General features: G+C 42.2%; 1 protein-coding gene across 2 annotated transcripts in view; it reads right to left on the bottom strand.

The window, feature by feature from the left end:
* The window catches only part of ZHX3 (zinc fingers and homeoboxes 3), a 60,124-nt gene that overhangs the window by 33,727 nt on the left and 8,691 nt on the right, over positions 1-17,706 (bottom strand). The gene's annotated exons all lie outside the window — the stretch shown is intronic.

The raw sequence follows: 17,706 nt of genomic DNA, 5'->3' as shown, positions 1-17,706 counted from the left end.
AACCAACAGGGCTGCAGCCTGTAGCTAAATATAAACCTGCAGTTTTACTTTTAGCTTTGTGCTTTCTTTCCCTGCTACATTTTCCTCAGCTGCTGTCCAGTCCCATACGCTCCCGGCCATAAACAGCAAAGTCAGCCCAAGATATTTCATAATTTGTAAACATATCCTTATGGAGGGATAAATGACCCAGGAGAGGATTGGAACTAAATTCAGAGACAGATAAAATTACACGTAAAAACTGTCCTGGAAAAAGGTATGCTAAAAGTCATACCAGGATAGGAAATCAGAAAACCACACTAGAATTTACCAGGAAAGAAAATTCACACTTGCTAATTGCTTCTTGCTAAAGCTTGGGGGTGGGGGAACTGTCAGTAGCCTGGCTAGTTTCCTAGCGCTTAACATATCTGTTGCAACCTCCACTAGAAAGCCCCAGCAAAGCGGTGTCACTGCAATCCAAAGCACCTCTGTCTTCTGCAGCAGGCAGCTGTTCCCAGCCACAAGTCCCTTGCCAAATCTGTGCTGTTTATTAAGCCGCTTCTTTCAGGTTAGGATCTGCTGAAGATAAGCAGCTCTCTCAACTACTTCGTTTTGGTCAGAGAAATGTATTCGATGAAGTATAACAGTCATTTTTCCATCAAGACGACCGGTGCAGAAATATGTGTAAAGTGGTGGTGGAGGGGATTTCCCTTTTATTGTATGTTAGAAGCTTCCACTATCACCCCCACATTACCAAAACCGGACATCACGCGAATACAGTTAGAAACAAACAGGAGCCAAATTATCTATATAGATCTGGGAAGAGTGATCATTCAGGCCCTATATGTGCCAACATGGTTAGATGGTCTGTGGATTTTTAAGCATATTAATTATCCATACTATTCACAAAACCGTGTATGGAATCGGACATCTCCCTTTCAATAGCATGGAGCCACTTACTGTGTCTTAGTCATTTGATAGCATATCAATGGTATTTTTCAATTTAAATACAGAATGATGTATGATGGAATTAAAAAAAGCTTACCTTTTCTTCAAAGGGTATTAAGCAGCACACAGAAACATACTACACTTTTCCCTTTATCAACAGCAACTTACGTTCCTGCTCTTAAAAGAAAAATGACTTCTCTACTGTAGTTATTCTCTGTAAAGCTTGTTTGATATCACTATTCCTGTGATCGTATGACTCCAACTTAGACTTGGAAGTTACTTTCACTATATCTAAGGCCTCCTCTCCACCCACTCCGACTCACAGGGTTCGGATGACTGTTTGGTAACTATAACAGCAAAGAGCAGTTTGTGATGTCATAGAAACCTTTATGAAGGCACATCAGTTTCCTGGGCTGTATTTCATGGGCCAGATTTTTTCGAAGGTATGTGTACATATGCATTCAGTGGTTTTCAACCAGGGGTACACGTACCCCTGGGGTTACGCAGAGATCTTCCAGGGGGTACATCAACTCATCTAGATATTTGCCTAGTTTTACAATAGGCTACATAAAAAGCACTAGCGAAGTCAGTACAAACTAAAATTTCATACAGACTGACTTGTGCATACTGCTCTATATACACCTCTACCCCGATATAACACGACCCAATATAACACAAATTCGGATATAACGCAGTAAAGCAGCTCTCCGGGGTGGCAGGGCTGCATGCTCCGGTGGATCAAAGCAAGTTTGATATAACGCGGTTTCACCTATAACACGGTAAGATTTTTTGGCTCCCGAGGACAGCATTATATCGGGGTAGTGGTGTATTATACACTGAAATGTAAGTACAAAATTTATATTCCAATGGATTTCTTTTATAATTATATGGTAAAAATGAGAAAATCAGCAATTTTCCAGTAACAGTGCGCTAAGACACTTTTGAATTTTTATGTCTGATTTTGTAAGCATGTAGTTTTTAAGTGAGGTGAAACTTGGGGGTACACAAGACAAATCAGACTCCTGAAAGGGGTACAGGAATCTGGAAAGGTTGAGAGCCAGTGCATTAGAGCATAGATCATGACCTGTGCACACAAAAATGGACATGCATTTTGGAAGTCTATCCCTATATCTGACAGGTCACGAGTAACAGAACAAGTGGGGGGCGGGGAGGAACCTGCTTTAAACTCTTGCCAAATGCCTTTCCTGCCTGCATATTTTTATCAAATGTTTATTTTTAACCGGTTAGACTTCAACACACTTTGGGAATGAGCCAATGTAGAATGTCAGAACCTTGACATAACAGAAGACAAAGTTTTATATGCCAGGAAAAGTTTCATGAATAACAAGAGACAAATACTAGACTGCTGATCAAGTGCTTTTTATTCTAGTAGCCTGCATAAAGATCCTGTAACAACAAGCACAGGGTTGAAAGTCTTATAGGCAGCTTATCTGTAATTCTTTCTGTGATAGTAGCAATTAGCTAGATCCATAGTTTTCATAGATCCAAGCTTATCTTTACAATTATTCACTGTCCGTTTATTGTACAGAATATCAATACCAGTCTGGGTCCAATTCACCTCTAGACAATAACCATATGGCCAAGATTTTAAGAAACGATTAATGCTTTTGAATACCTGGATTTTTGGGTGCCCAAATTAAGAAAAGGGGTCATATATTCAGAGAGTCGGTGCTTAGAACTTTCTGAAAATAAGGTACCTTTTAAGGGGTCTCAATTTGGGGGCACCGAAAATTTGAAGCCCCACAAATCACTAGTCACTTTTGTAATGTTTAGACCTGGATATTCAAATATGGCAGTGTGAACCTTTACCCAGCATGCTTATAAAACAGTACAGGCCAGTTCTTGACAGGTAAAAAAGGGGGAGCTTTGCTGCTGCTGTGACAACTAAACACCCTCTTGGAGAGTCTGGGCTAAAACTGCAGGCATGTGAGCAGTGTGTGAGAATAGTGTGTGAGAATGACCAACAGTGAAACTGTTCACACAAAGTATCATCAACTGGACAGAGATGACTGTTAATGACTAAACTTTTTCAGAGAGAGAAATCTTAGGGGTTCCTTCTAATAATCAGGGCCGGCTCTGGCTTTTTTGCCGCCCTAGGCAAAAAAGCCTCCCGCCGCCCCCCGCCCAGGAGCGTGGCAGGGGAGGGCGCCGAGCCTGGCCGCAGCCCCGCTCTTCCCGGCCGGCTGGAGCGCTGGGGGGAGGGTGGCGAGCCCGGCCGGGGCCCCGCTCTCCCCGACCGGCCGGAGCACCCGGGGGAGGGCGACGAGCCCGGCCGGGGCCCCGCTCTCCCCGGGTGAGCGCTGCCCCCCTCCAGGTGCCGCCCCAAGCACATGCTTGGAGGGCTGGTGCCTGGAGCCTGCCCTGCTAATAATACATGTTCAAAATTTTCCAGTTTACTGTGACTCTTTATATTAATGATTTCCAGAGAAGCCCTATTACACTCTCTGAATTGCCAGCACCACCTAGCTTTGCTGCTCTTCCAACTAACCACAACCTCCTCAAGAAAGCAGCAAAGCTGAGCAAATGGTTGATACGTGAAAGCTAAGTAATTACATATGAAACACTTTCATGGAAGGGGAGAGGTGAACCCGTTCCTAAACATTTCAACCAAAGGTTCAGTCATCTGTCCTAACACCCTCAGGAATTGAGAAGTCATTCTGCTTCCAGGCACCAGTTTCATTTCAGTATTTTCTTGGATGGCTTTCAGTAAGCCACATGTTTTCTTATTACTGCGTAGGGCACACTGACTGCTCAGCACAAAGCCTCCTTAAGGGGAATGTAGAGTTGAAGCGGATACTTTGTATGCATACTGGGGAAGGTAGCACAATAACAACTTCTCCAAGCCTCTCTCTGAAGGAGGTCAAGCTGCTAAAGAGGGAAGTGACACTTGTGGAAGGAAACAATTTAACTGTCTGACGGCCTCCAAGAGGGGTTCTCAAAATGTGTTACTTTCTTCCAACTGAGTAACAGTTCCAGGGCTGTGGAGAAGCTACTCCTCTGATCAAGCACTCTGGCAATAGTCCTACTTCAAAAAGGGAACTGGATGATGCCTTCTCTCATACAGCAGAGGGAATCACCTAGACCCACTCGCTGGGCTGCTCCCTCTCTTATGCTTCCTAATGTCCATAATAATATGGGGGCAGATGGGGGGGGGGGGGTTAAAAGTACTTCTGAACTCACCCGGTCAGCCTACTCCAAGGCAGTCATTTGTACTGGCTCCTATTAAGTACCTGGCAATGATTGTCTTGAACTATGTTCTGCTGTTTATTATGCCTCTTGAGTTGATTGACATTCACCCTTTCCATGCCAGAAGGCTAGTCTGCCAACAGTAACTGCAGTTCCACAATGGCAGCTCCATTTCAGTGAGACCAAGGGGACAAAGGATTTCACTTGTCTACACATTTCTAGCAAAGGAAAGATTTTCAAATGCGGGTGCCTAAAGTTAGGCACATAAGTAGCTTGATTTTCAGAGGCGCTGGATACCTGTAGCCCTACTCATTTCAATGGGATATGTTTTGAAAAATCAAGCCACTTATACCAGGGTGCCTAAATACTAATTTAGGTCCTGAACTTTAGATACCCACACTGGAAACGTTAGTCCACGCAGTTAAGTGCCTGTAATCTTGCACTTTTAAAACATGGCTAGGTGCAATCTGTACTCAGCTAGCTAAAACTCACATTTAAATATTGAGTATTATGTTTTTAATGGTCTCAAAAGAACAGCGAGCAAGAACAATAAGGTAGGCCCTTTAAAAACTTTGTATTGTTTCTCATTTTGGCAAGGGCGGTGATGAGTGAAAGGTGGCAAGGGACAAGCATCCTTAAAACATTTTAATCATGGTGTCAATGGTATTAGGTGCTCTAACCATAGAAATTCCTGCTCACGTGCACAAAGGCTGCACTGAGATAGGTAAGCAGGCAATGAGAGGTTCTCTTTCTTGACGTACTGGCAGGAATTATGAGGATTTTCCACCTTGTTCTAAGACAAGTAGGGATCATCTGGCCTGCTCTTGCCTGTGAGGTACAGAGTGTGCAGCTGATGCCATAATACATTTTTTTTGTACAAAGCTGGTTTCTTGCTGGCATTGCTCACAACTGGTTTCCTGCAAACCTAAAGAATGCGTAGGGAGCAGTGATGTGGTATATATCCCCGGCTTGAACTAAAAGAGCTGATAAGAGTTCAATTAAGGCACCTGGAGGCTGGGCCAGGCCCAGCTGTTGATGAAGCCCAGCTGAGGGAGATGCTGGGTGGTGTGAGCATAAAGGGAGGAAGCCCAGAGGAGATGGAAGTGCTGGGAGCAAAGGGAAGAACTCTACACTGGTTGTCAGAGCATGGAGGAAAGGCCTAGAGAAAGGCAGGAATATAGAGAGCCCAGGAAAGGCCTGTGGGAAAGGGCCTGAAGGAAGGTCAAGGGAGGTAGTAGATAATCACCGCAAGGTCCTGGGACTGGAACCCAGTAGACAGGGAGAGCCTGGGCTCTCCTACCTGCCACTGGGAAAGAAGATGCAGAAACATCCTGATACAAGAGGGAGGAGGACTAGTGAGTTTGGAGCCAGGCCTCTAGGGAGAAAATCCTGGGAGGTGCTGCTCTGCTCAAGAGCAGAAGGGCAACCCTGTAGAGCCTGAGATGGGGTGAAGAGTCTGTAGAGCAGTGAGCCATCAGGGGCAAAGAGTTATGTTTATTTGAGTTGAGTTTATTGTCCTTTGTTTACCCTAGAAGGGGTTGGACTAAACATGACGTGGCTGGAGGCCTGGGCCAGAGCAGCGGTTGGCAGGGGGTGAGAGGAAAAACTGCTATAACATGCCCAGCCACAAGAGGACACATCTGTGGTGAGTCAACTCTTCTTCTATAGAGGCACTGTTTGAATTCTGTTTGCCTACACTTTCTAGGCTTTTTCAATAACTATGTATTTTTCAGCCACTCTGTAAAGGCTCATCTCTCCAGAGGCACACTTGTTTGCCAGACACTGGGAATGGGTGACGCGGAATGGCTCACTTGGTGATTACCTGTTCTGTTCATTCCCTCTGGGGAACCTGGCATTGGCCACTGTCAGAAGTCAGGATACTGCGCTAGATGGACCTTTGGTCTGACCCAGTATGGCTGTTCTTAAATACTGAAGTCAAAACAGCTCTCTAGCTGATCTAGAGAGACTATCCTGAGTTAAAATTCCAGTTCATAACTTACCCGGAGCTGGGAATTCAACCTTTTTAGTACTTGTTAGGAAAGGCAGCTCCTGTAGAAAGAACATCCTCAAATGCATTGGATTTCTCATTTCTAACCCAAGTCTCTATATGATTTAGTGTCCTGAACAGACTGTTCTATCAAGGCATAATGGAATAGATTCATTAAACTTCATGGACATTAAATTGCATTTTGGAACTGAGGAACATGAAATAGTTCCAGCCAGTCCCAGTTTCTGCAGGAATGAGACTGCAGACTTACATACGATTTTAGTGACTACATACGCTGAATTATCTCAAGCTTCCTATGGAGAGAAAATAGCCCTCTTGTGCAGCAGAACTCCAGAGTTTCTGTGGACACAAACTCTGGAGGGGGGGGGCGGGGAAACCTTTCCTCAGCTTCCATACTCCAGATTCATGGAGGATGTTTTCTTTCAACCAGCTAATGGAACCAGATATATATCAGTAGTTTATTTTCAAGCAACATCCTCAACCCCCAGGGACTTAGACTCACTATTTGCCCCAGAGGTGCCAAATCATGCTCCTCTTATTGACTTACAGGAATACTTGTGTAAGGCAAAGGGTGGTTGGTTGGTTTGTTTTTCAAACACACCCAAGTAACTTTAGAGTACATGTCCCACTGAAAGTCAATGGAACTTGTGTTCCCAAGTCACTCAGGTGCTTTGGAAAGTCTTATCCAGACAGGAATGCTCACTACAGTTCAGATCCTTCCTACTAATTTTTGCCATGGAGGGACTATACTAAGCAGAAAATGTGCTCAAAGCAGCTAAGCACTTGACTGTATCATTCCTTCCTCCCACCCCTCCTATATGTATTCAGCATGTTTGGGACTCTGGAAGTTTATAAGTGGACACGTTTAGGTGGGGATAGGGAGTGTGAAGTAGGGGGCCTCTTTCCCAGGCAAACATGCAGGAAAATATTTGCACTTAATGCTACCCCTATCTGCATAATTCTTGATCCATGCAATCCGATCTCCTCAGGGGACGGGGCTGCATGGGAAGAGGGGAAGAACTCTGCAGTCCCTTTCTGGGGGGGCAAGGCAGCTCTAGATGGAGCAAGGCTACAAGGGACATGAGAAGTCATTGAACAGCCAGAAACACAGTGCTTCTTGCAGTGAAACGTACAAGATATCTGCAGGAGGGGGCTCCATTTGCCCCATAACTGCAGTCTGCAACACAAGCAAACTAAATCCACAGCTAGTGCATCTTGGACATGTTCGTATCTGGGAAGTTCTTGGCTGGGGAAAAAACTACTGCAAGTTCTGGGACTGACTTCGCTTTAGTAATTCTCCCAATAATGAATGTAGACTTCTGAAGAACAAACCAAACAGTGTTTTCTCCAACATGATTCTGAACCTGAGAGCACATCCTGCACATAACGTGGGGGTGCAGCCATTGCTACCCATTCGCTTGGCTGCTGAAAACAACTGGGAACCAATATTTATTGTGAATGCTGTAAGAGAACATTTCAGAAAAGTGGGAATAAGAAAATCCAAGAAAACCATTCCTGAGAACTCTGCGCTCTGGCAGTTTAATACCTCTGCACACAAGACTGTATGTTGCAGTGAACTGGCTCCAGCTAGGTTCCAGTTAAATTTCTAATTGAGTGCTTTTATGTCTTGTTTGGACTGCATGCATTCTTTAGCAAACTCTTTTTACACACACACACACACACACACACACACTAACATTAAGACCAAAAGCTCAAAATCCTACAACAAGTTTCCTCCATTCCCTGAGAAAAGTGAGGGGGGCAGGGAAAACCAACCCAATATACTCCTCAGGCTTCAACTCTACAGGAAGAAATCAACTGACCACGAGAAAGGGTGCTGCTACAGCACACGCAAAACCTTGAAACTCTCGTGTCTTATGCTCAGGGCCGGCTCTGGCTTTTTTGCAGCCCCAAGCAGCGGAGCAAAAAACATAAATAAATAAAGCCGATCGGCGGTACTTTGGTGGCAGCTCAAAGAGGAAGAGAGGGACTGAGGACCCAGACTCCCATTGGCCGCCCCAAGCACCTGCTTCCTTCGCTGGTGCCTGGAGCCAGCCCTGCTCATGCTCTGAGTGCAGTGTAGCAGATATGACTAACAACATAAAAGATTCCCTTACAGGATCAGCTTCTTCCATAGACTAGGAAGACCATTTCCTATCTTTACTTAAGACTCTAAGCTCTTTGGGACAGAAACTGTCTTTCTGCTAGTGTATGAACAATGCTTAGCCCAAAAGGGCCCTGATCAGAGACTACAGGTGTTACTGCAATACAGGTAATGCTGTCTAACTCTGAACTCTCCATGCTCATCAACTTCAGCTTTGAAATTGTGATTGGTTAAAGCTGAGTGATCATATTTCTGTATGTCGTGTTTGCTAACTTAATGGTTACAAAAAACAAGCCACACTTTGCACAGCATCTTTTTAAGCTAAATAAGAAGGGATGTTGTCAACTTGAAATCTGGTCAATTTCAAAATATGAGTTAATAGTTTTGTGATACGCCAGCTGCCAAATTTTTATGGTGTTATAATCACACTTATTGCTGCTGTGTGTCTTTTTAAACTGGCAAACAACATGGGAAAGTGACTGACTATCCACTGGGAACAGTGCAACTGACTATACAAAGTGCTACCAATCGCACAAACATGAAAGAGCAAAATGCTTCTCTCTATCAGTTATAGTAAAATTAGGTATAACAATAGTAGGTAGATTTCAGGTAAGTGCAATTTTTAAGCAGAGAGTGTCTTTAAATTTTGTCATTAGAGATGCTTTCTGAAAACAAAGCATTTTTGATAGTGTGGGGAGGGGAAAAGGTTCTAGTTTTCAAGTTTCTGTTGTTTAAAAGTATATTGCTTCCCCAAAGCAGCTCAACTGAACGGTTAAAGAAAAGATGGACTCAAACCAGTACATAAATAAGAGCTATGTGCACCATAAGCCCCCCCTCCCCAATTTACATATCCTTTGTTGTTCCAACAATCCCTTTGACACTTGGAAATTCAATCACCTTTTTTACTTGAAGTGTAATGGATGAACTGACCTGCCTTTGATGTGGAAACCTCAGAGCAAGCCAGTTTTCTCTTAACATTAGAACAAGCTCTGTATTAGCTGCTGCTGCTCCTTTACCCACCCACCAAATTATTAGTAGTGTCCTGATCCCATCTTGTAAAGGGACACAGTTTGGTAGCTTATATCTAAGACTTATGTTCTATAGAGAAAATATTTCAGGATTAGTTTGTGAGAATTTAAGCATTCTCCCCGCTGCAAAACTTGCAGCATGGTCGCATTGTACTAGTGTAGGGGACCCTAAAAGCAAAAGTGGTTAGAAACCAAAGGGAAACTGAGCAAACTTCATGTTAGTAACACATTAAAATATATTTGCAAAGTATGTCTTCACAGGACAGTGTTCCTTTATAAAAGGACGTATTTTGTGAAGTTTCCCTTCTTAAATGAATGTTATGTGATAAAAGACTTATTCAGCAGGCTTGATATTCCAGTGTCATTGCAGTGTTGCCAACTCTTGAGATTTTATCCTGGGTTTCACAAGGTTGGTGGGTTTCTTAAAGCCCCAGCTTCTAGAGTTGAGAGTCTCCGCTTTCATTTAAAAAAATAAGTGAGTTTCGAGTTCTTATGGTTGTGACTCATGGTTTTTGAATGCATGGGGTTGCCCACGCTCTGAATCTCAATCACAGAAGTAACCATAGAACTTCTTAACCCATTTTTTCTCAAGGCCAGTGCAGTTCTCCTCTAATTCAGCACAGCACCTAAGCACGTGCTTTAACTATAAGCATCTGAGCCGTTCCATTGAAATCAAGGGGACTGAAAGAACACTCAACTGATCTGCTGAATTGGGATGAGATTATTCACGTCCTGGTACAAACATGTTTACGTGCTTTGCTGAACTAGACTCAGAGTGTTACTACTTGGAGGAACTGGCCAGTAGTTAGGGCTCACAATCCTTACTGTATCTATCCTCATAACACCCCTGTGAGGCAGTGTAGTGGTATGATCCCCATTGTACAGATGGGGGAACTGAGCCACAGAGTGGCTAAGTGGCTTGCCCGACGTCACACAGGAAGTCTGTGGCTGAGCAAGGAAAATTGGGATAATCGCACTTACCGACCTCACAGGGATGCTGCGAGGATTTAACACATTAGTGACTGGGAGGCAGTCCAGTAGCTCTGAAAGATAGAAAGCTAAGATGTTACACCTGCAGAATGGACATGGACCAAATTCACAACACGAATCCTGAAGAACAGATTACCAGTGAGTCTGGACTTTCCAGCACTCTTCATTGAAATGTGTAGTGGGTCAAGATACTATACTTCAATCTGCATCATTCTTATCCTTTGTGTGTCAAGATAGGCAGGCCCAAAATATGATCTGTTCCTTGTCCTTCACCCCAAACTTTCTCTTCCAAATCCATCTAGTTTGTGCTTTCCACCCCAAAACAACTGCTTTAATTCTGTTTTTGTTGTTTTTCTTCCATGCTAGAAATATGACGACACTATCAAACCACAGTATTCATCCATGACAGAGGGGGAGAATAGTTCACCAATGAAACAATTTCAGTGCAAAACTCCCATGGGATGTAAATAAACTTGAGGAAACCAATTTAAATTGAAGGGAAAGAAACAACTTGCCTTTGTCAGCACTACTAACTCAAAGCATTCAGAAACCATGAGTTGGGCCCCCAAACTCACGAGATTGGATTAAAAGTCATTTGATTTTTAAAAATAGAGGGAGGGGGGAGGGAGTTATTTGCCTTAGGCTTTTTAAGCCTTTAGGGTTCATGTTTTCAAGCTTTTCTCCATGAGGGCTAGAAACTTACTTAAAAAAAAAAAAAAAGAATAGTTTCTCACAGCCATGTAATTCCAGGAGCTGGGGCTTTATGGACAGCATCAACTATCACGAGGTTTGTGATACCATGGCAAGAGTTGGCAACAGAGCAAGATCATTTTCAAACCTTTTGCATAATTTAAAACTAGTTCAATTATGGCCTCCGCCAAAGCCTGTGTCAATCGGAATCTTTCCACTGACAGCAATGGCTTTTGGATCAAACCCTTCATTTCTGTTAAATGTCTGGCTAAACCCCTAAAATAGTGGGAGGGGATGTGTTACAAAAACACCAAGAGAATCTATTAACTCTGTAAATATGCTGCTATGTACCCCTGTAGCCACCTTCGATTCTAAATCTGCTTCATGGCATCCCCACAAACCAATATAAATATTCTCTCTGGTCTTAGGCTAGTTTCATACCTGATCTAGGCACCTAAGGAATCAGTCAGCTATAATTAGAGGCTTGTTGCAGAAGATTTTTGAGGTGCATGCCAAGAAAGGTACAGAAAGTAAAGGAGACTGTTGTGCAAGGTACTCGTAGTACACACACACAGTGACAGCAGCTTGCTTTGGGAGCTTTTCTGTTTGTTTGTTTATAAAAGCCACTTAGTTTACTCCCCTCAATTGCCCTTTCTTGTTCTCTCTCATTAGAAAGTATTTTGAGCTTAAGTTACCTAGTTTGTTTGTTTTTTTAAACGACGGGTGAGTTTTAAAAAATCATTTAAAAAAACAAAACAAAAAACCCCCCCCTAAGCTTTATTCAGTTTATAGTAAGATTTAACAACTAAATCTTTTCCTTTACGGGAATTCTTTTTTTCAGTGCAGGCTGTGCACATTCCTTTGTTACTGAAGGGCTGTTGACATTAATTTTTATTTTTAGAAAAATCAAAATATTTGCAGGGGAAGGGAGAGAGGAGAATCAAACAATGCCAGGGCGGCTTTGAGTCAATTACTAACATAACTAAAAGCATGAAAAGCAAATAGCCGAGTGACATGCTCACAAGTCTATTTTTTATCGTTTGGATGAAAATACTGGCCTGGAATTCTACACTTTTAAAGTAAGATACCGAAAAGCATAAAGACAGGCCTGACTTTTTTGACACAGGTTAACAATATTAGCAATTCACAGGGCTCTAAATCTCTGCGAGGCAGCATGGCCTGGAGAGTAGAGCACTGGACTGGGACACGGGAGAGTTGGTTTCTATTCCCAGTTCTGCCACAGTCCTGCTGGATGGCCTTGGGCAAGCCACTGCACTTCTGTGCCTCAGTTTCTCCATCCATAAAATGAGGATAATAATGGATCTTTCTGTAAAGTGCTTTGAGATCAATAGATGAAAAGCTCTATGTAAGATTAGGTTACTGTGATTATAACAATTTCATATTGTGACACAATTCCCATTTTCAACACCCCAAATGTGCATTACTTTAGTAATGTGACTAGTTTCATTGACTTCAATGGGACCACTCATCAGCCTAAAGTTACACACATCCTTTAACATTTGCAGGATCAGGGCCTAAATACATGACCCAACTCCCTCATCCTAGCCCTCCCCAAATGAAAAACATTCTTTCTGGCCTCATAACTGTTATGATATATCACTTAGCAAACCTCAAGTTTAATTTTTGAAACTGAATGAAGTGCCCCAAAACCAGCACCACAACTCAGCATTCAGTATTAGCATCTAAGCTACCATTTATGTTTTGCTAATTATTTCTGTATTTGGAAGACAAATCAGGAGAGTCAGATTGCTACTCTACTTGTTCAGGCAACAAGTGGAACTGCTTCCAAGAGGTGAAAAAATTCTGGTTCTCTGCAAGCATTTCATTTGGACTCATCAACCTGAGCATTCAAGCAGGCAGGAGTCCACAGTCAGCCAGGTTTTGAATTGCTGTATTTGGGGCACATCACCATTATTGATACCACAAACTGGAGAGATGATTCGTATCATCTGCAGCCTGTAAGGGTCAGATTTTCAAGTGTGGCTGAAGACTCTCATTGATATCAACATTTGAAAATGCCTCCCTAAAAATACTGTCTCTGTGTGTGTGTGTGTGTGTGTGTGTGTGTGTGTGTTTGTTTTTGATGGTGAATAGTACAAGTCTGCCAAGTATCTAAAGCTAAATGCTAGTTGAAAACCTGAAGCATAAGGTAACAGGGAGACAGTGTTAAATAACAAATAACACATTCCCGTGAACTTCATAAATTTGCATACTGTACTAAAGGACCATTAAATTAAGTGTACCTTGGTTGTATTTACACCCAATTATCTTGATAGCAGCCATACCAGGAAAGGAAGTACAGGAGAAAATACACTGAAGCTAAAAAGGGTTTTGATACAAGAGTATTATGTTTTGTAAAGTCAGTCAGAGGTCCTTTACGTACAGTCCCACAGGCACCACTTCTCCTAGGAGGTGTTCCATTTAACTTATTTCGTCCATCGTCTAAAGACTGGGCCGCTAAGAATGTAACTGTTTGGCTGCCAAGTTTTGATAGCCATTAATGAAAATATTTTAAGTCTAAATTCCAGTTTAAAACCATTTATCTTTCCTGGAAATACTGATATGCTAAACATACCATTTTCCACCATCCTACCTCACTAAATTTCTAATGCCAGCTTCAAAGAAATTGAACACATCATTAAAAACAAACAACCCTCTTATTACCAAGAACAGATTGTTTTTAAAGAATGTCACTTTATTCTATTTGTTTACTTCTCCATTTCAATCAGCTCAACAGTTCTTGTTTTTGTTTCTAGCAAGTTAATATACATGTAAGTGCAGCATCATTTTTTTTATTTTTTTTTTTTTAAAGGGGTCCACAACACTGCAGGGGAACATTTTAACTAAAAGAAATCTCCACTTCTATCCCAACACCACCTCCTCCCCTGAAGGAAGGAAAAAAGGCATTGAAATTTTAAAATGCCACATGACCTTTTTATATTTTCTTCCAAGTTTTGGAACTTTAGCTCACTGACAAATGGTAAAGCAGCAGAAAATCATGTGCAAAGCGGTATTTCTTAGTGGTAAGAGGAGGAAGAACAAACACCTTGCATGTCCTTTGAAAAATATCTTAGTTTATATCTCTAGTGTGTGGCGCATTCTCTTGCCTCTTATACTAGTTTTGCCGTTTTCTATTTGGTAAAGACTTATTATTTCTCTCTTAAAGGCAAACATCCTCCCCTATGGAAATAAGTAACCATTTTCAAAACAAGAGATTCAACTATTGTAAAATCTCAGCTACTGAACTACGAACGCTGATTTTCTTTGTGAGCATGTGCAGGCAAGTGACGAAAGCAAGTATAGCCTGCCCTGTTTCTGTAAGCCCTTAGCAGCTCTGGTCTTGTGAGTTAGAAGGGAATTAAATTGAATTGAGTTTGCAGTTTCGATGCCCTACCCCAGGAAAGGCAATGACTGGGAGCAAAGGGACAATACAACCCACAATGCCATCACCGGCAGTACCCAGAGTTTATTTTGCTCAAGACATTGTCAGCTAAGATTTGTTACGAGTAATGCAGGAGGCATCCCACAAAGTGGGAGGAACATAAAAGGCAAAGAACGTATTGACATAGAAGCCTCAATATTCCACAAACAATTAATAGTTACAGTGTGCTTTACCTTGCCAACGCATGTGTCTATATACCAGCCTTGCTGACAACAGGTTTCTAAGAACTTGTCTACACTGCCACTTTACAGCACTGCAACTTTCTCGCTCGGGGCATGAAAAAACACACCCCTGAGCCCTGCAAGTTTCAGCACTGTAACATAGCAGTGTAGATAGTGCTACAGTGCTGGTAGCTACTCCCCTCGTGGAGGTGGGTGGTTGTTTTTTTTTTTTTTTTTAAATAGCTCCCAGAGCTAGTGCCGCAACTACACAGCCACATTAAAGCACTTCTGCGGTAGTGCTTTAACATTGCTAATGAAGACATGCCCTAAGCATACAGTAGATTTTCATGCTTGCTCTGCAGGATCAATTTACCACTTGGTAGACCCCACAAAACTAATGGCCAATTCTTACCCCCTTCCTCCACCAGTTTTAAACAGACGTCCAACTTCAAAAATCCTCAGATTCCAAGGACAATCAAACAGGAGACATGAACGCTTTTCACCATTCCCTTTTAACAATTCTTCCTAGAGAACGCACGCTAACACGTGGAGGCATAAATTTTACGTAAATCCCATGACAGAGCTTTAGAATCTTCCCCAGCTGAAGTTATCTAACCCGTTTGCATCTGCAGACCTCTCATTCATTAGCACAGTCATTAAGTTTAGGTCACTCCTTACCAGTAGGGTACAAAAATGTTCTGAACAAAGGAACTAGGTAAACTAATAGCCTTACCCCTGTGCAAAACCAAGTCCTACCTGAGACCCCACCATAATAATCAGGTTCTCTTAGCTCATTCATTAAGCAGAGGTTTAGTCTCGAAATGCATAACACATAAGCACAGCTTGTCTCAATTGTCACCACCGCCTGAGCAGAGAGAACAGTAAGCTCCTTGAGCGTCCGTTCCCATCCATTCCACAGAAAATATCTGTGTGGAATTCAGGAATAATACTACTAGCGCAAGCTCTGAATCATAGATGGGTATTAGCATCTGTGAAGCATTGACATGAACGCCTGGTACAGTTCAACAAAAAGGCAGAGGTCTCTGCCTCATGGACCGTACAGTCTAATAAATCAAGATCAGACAAGATGCACTGAAGACCCCAGAACATGTTTTTAAATAAATCAAGGTGGAGCTGGCACTATAACTTCTAGGGGCTTAAGACTAGTTAGTCCTAACTAACTCTCCATAAAGTGAGTAGTTCTACTGACTTCAACGGGACCACTCACAGACAAAGTGATGCACAAATTTACATCTTTGCAGGATCGGGGCCTAGAATACTCACCATGCATATACATAACTTCCCTACCAGTGAAAGGCAGCTGTTCAACAGTGTACCCCACAGCAGTCTTAACTGGGGAGGTAAAGAATACCTCTTCGCTCTGCAGTGCCCATGGATGTTTTTGTCAGGCAAAATACAATTGCAAAAATTGGAACCTGCTGAAGATCCTGGGGATAACAGCCCTACTTTAAAAAGTGAGGCGGAACCAATTAGCTTCAAATAGTCATGGCCCTGGTTTTACATCGCAGCCAAATGATAGCACTTCCAGGAGCAATACAGTGAGTCCTCACACTATGCTGGGACATCTGAGTCAGTACTGACTCAGAAGGGAGAATGCCACTGAATCCCGAATACTTCCCACTGCATGTAGGTTTTCCTAAGAATTCTCCCACGTGAATAGCAGCCAGACCTGCCCTCTGCTTAGATGGCAGCTCAAAGTAGCATAGATGCACATGAGGTAATTTTGTTTTCCATACTAGCTGTGAATACAAAATGAGTCAGTGTTACTATAAAAACTGCAGGTTGATTCATTCTGATTTCTACACAGGAACAGCATGTGTGAGGTTTATACAAAGCAGGGCAAATACTTCTAAACATAGTACCTGTTTCATATCGGTGACAGATCAGAAAAATAGAATGGTGAAGTGTCAATAAAGAATTTTAGCTCACAATGAAACAAAGAAAAGCATTAAAGCAAAGACCCCTCCAAATTTGTGGCAGTTACCACATTACACTGAATGTCCTCCTTCCTGCTTTTAGAGAAACATTACAATGCTAAATACCCTTAGCACTAAGAGCAGCCTGTTATTTAAAGCCTCTGTTACATTTCCATGGAAGATGGGGGAGGGAGAGCATTGTAACAAGTGGATTTTGGTCTTGATGAATTATTCACGTGCATTTCCTTACACTGATTCCAGCCCAGATGACTCTTCCTTCTGTATCAATGTGATTGAGGTTGTTTTAAATAGATCTACCTCAGATTAACAAAACAGCCCAGACTAGCATTTTCCTACTTGGAAATAATTTCAAAAAGGGGGAAATTTCAAAAGGGGATCCTAGATTTATGTCCTGATAAAAACAGTATAACTACATACTGCACGTGCTTCAGGAGGACATGATTCCACACAAATACTCGTGCAATTAGAAACGTGCTTAAGATCAAATTAACGCTAATGTGAAGAAGGAACAAACTCACCTTACCAATGGTCATGGAAACTCTGTTCCAAGAGGCTTTATTGACACACATCTGAATTGTTAGCAACATCTCCAAAATCATTAAAGGTATCAAGTACAAGTATTCAAAAGACTAGGTAAGGTGGTAGAAAGATAATGATGGGAACCAACTACACTAGTTTACTGCACTGATGGCAAGTAAATGTCTGTTTAAATAACACCGGACAAGGCACAAATGGCCCATTTGCTATTAACAACAGATAGTCCCTGAGCTAGCAATTGGCTCAGCATGGGAGGTCCTTGGTATTGAGGAAATGGGGCTCTGCATCAGTACAAGGTGCGAGCAGGGGATTTGGGAACTTACTCTTACACACTGGACCAAGACCTCAGCTCATTAAATATAACTACATGAAAGAGTGTCCAAGATGTATTGTTTATAACTAGTTTAATACTCAAAATATGCTGCAAAAATGATTAGTGGAGCACTATGGAGACCCCTACCAATACGTTTATGCTGAATGGCGTTTGAGAAGGAAATCTAGCCACTAGACCAAGCAACAAAAACCTAAACCTTAAATGCTGTTTGTCCAGTTTGAACATCCTTGTTTGTCAAAATTTAAACTGACAAGAGGTTCAAAACCCTCTTCACAGAAACTTAGATGCTGACTGATTCTTTA

The sequence above is a fragment of the Terrapene carolina genome, unplaced genomic scaffold, assembly GCF_002925995.2.
Source record: "Terrapene carolina triunguis isolate 2854851 unplaced genomic scaffold, T_m_triunguis-2.0 Scaffold233, whole genome shotgun sequence".
In the NCBI taxonomy this organism is placed as follows: domain Eukaryota; kingdom Metazoa; phylum Chordata; order Testudines; family Emydidae; genus Terrapene; species Terrapene triunguis.
Note: the sequence above shows the minus strand (reverse complement) of the source record. Positions and strands in the feature narration are given on the sequence as shown.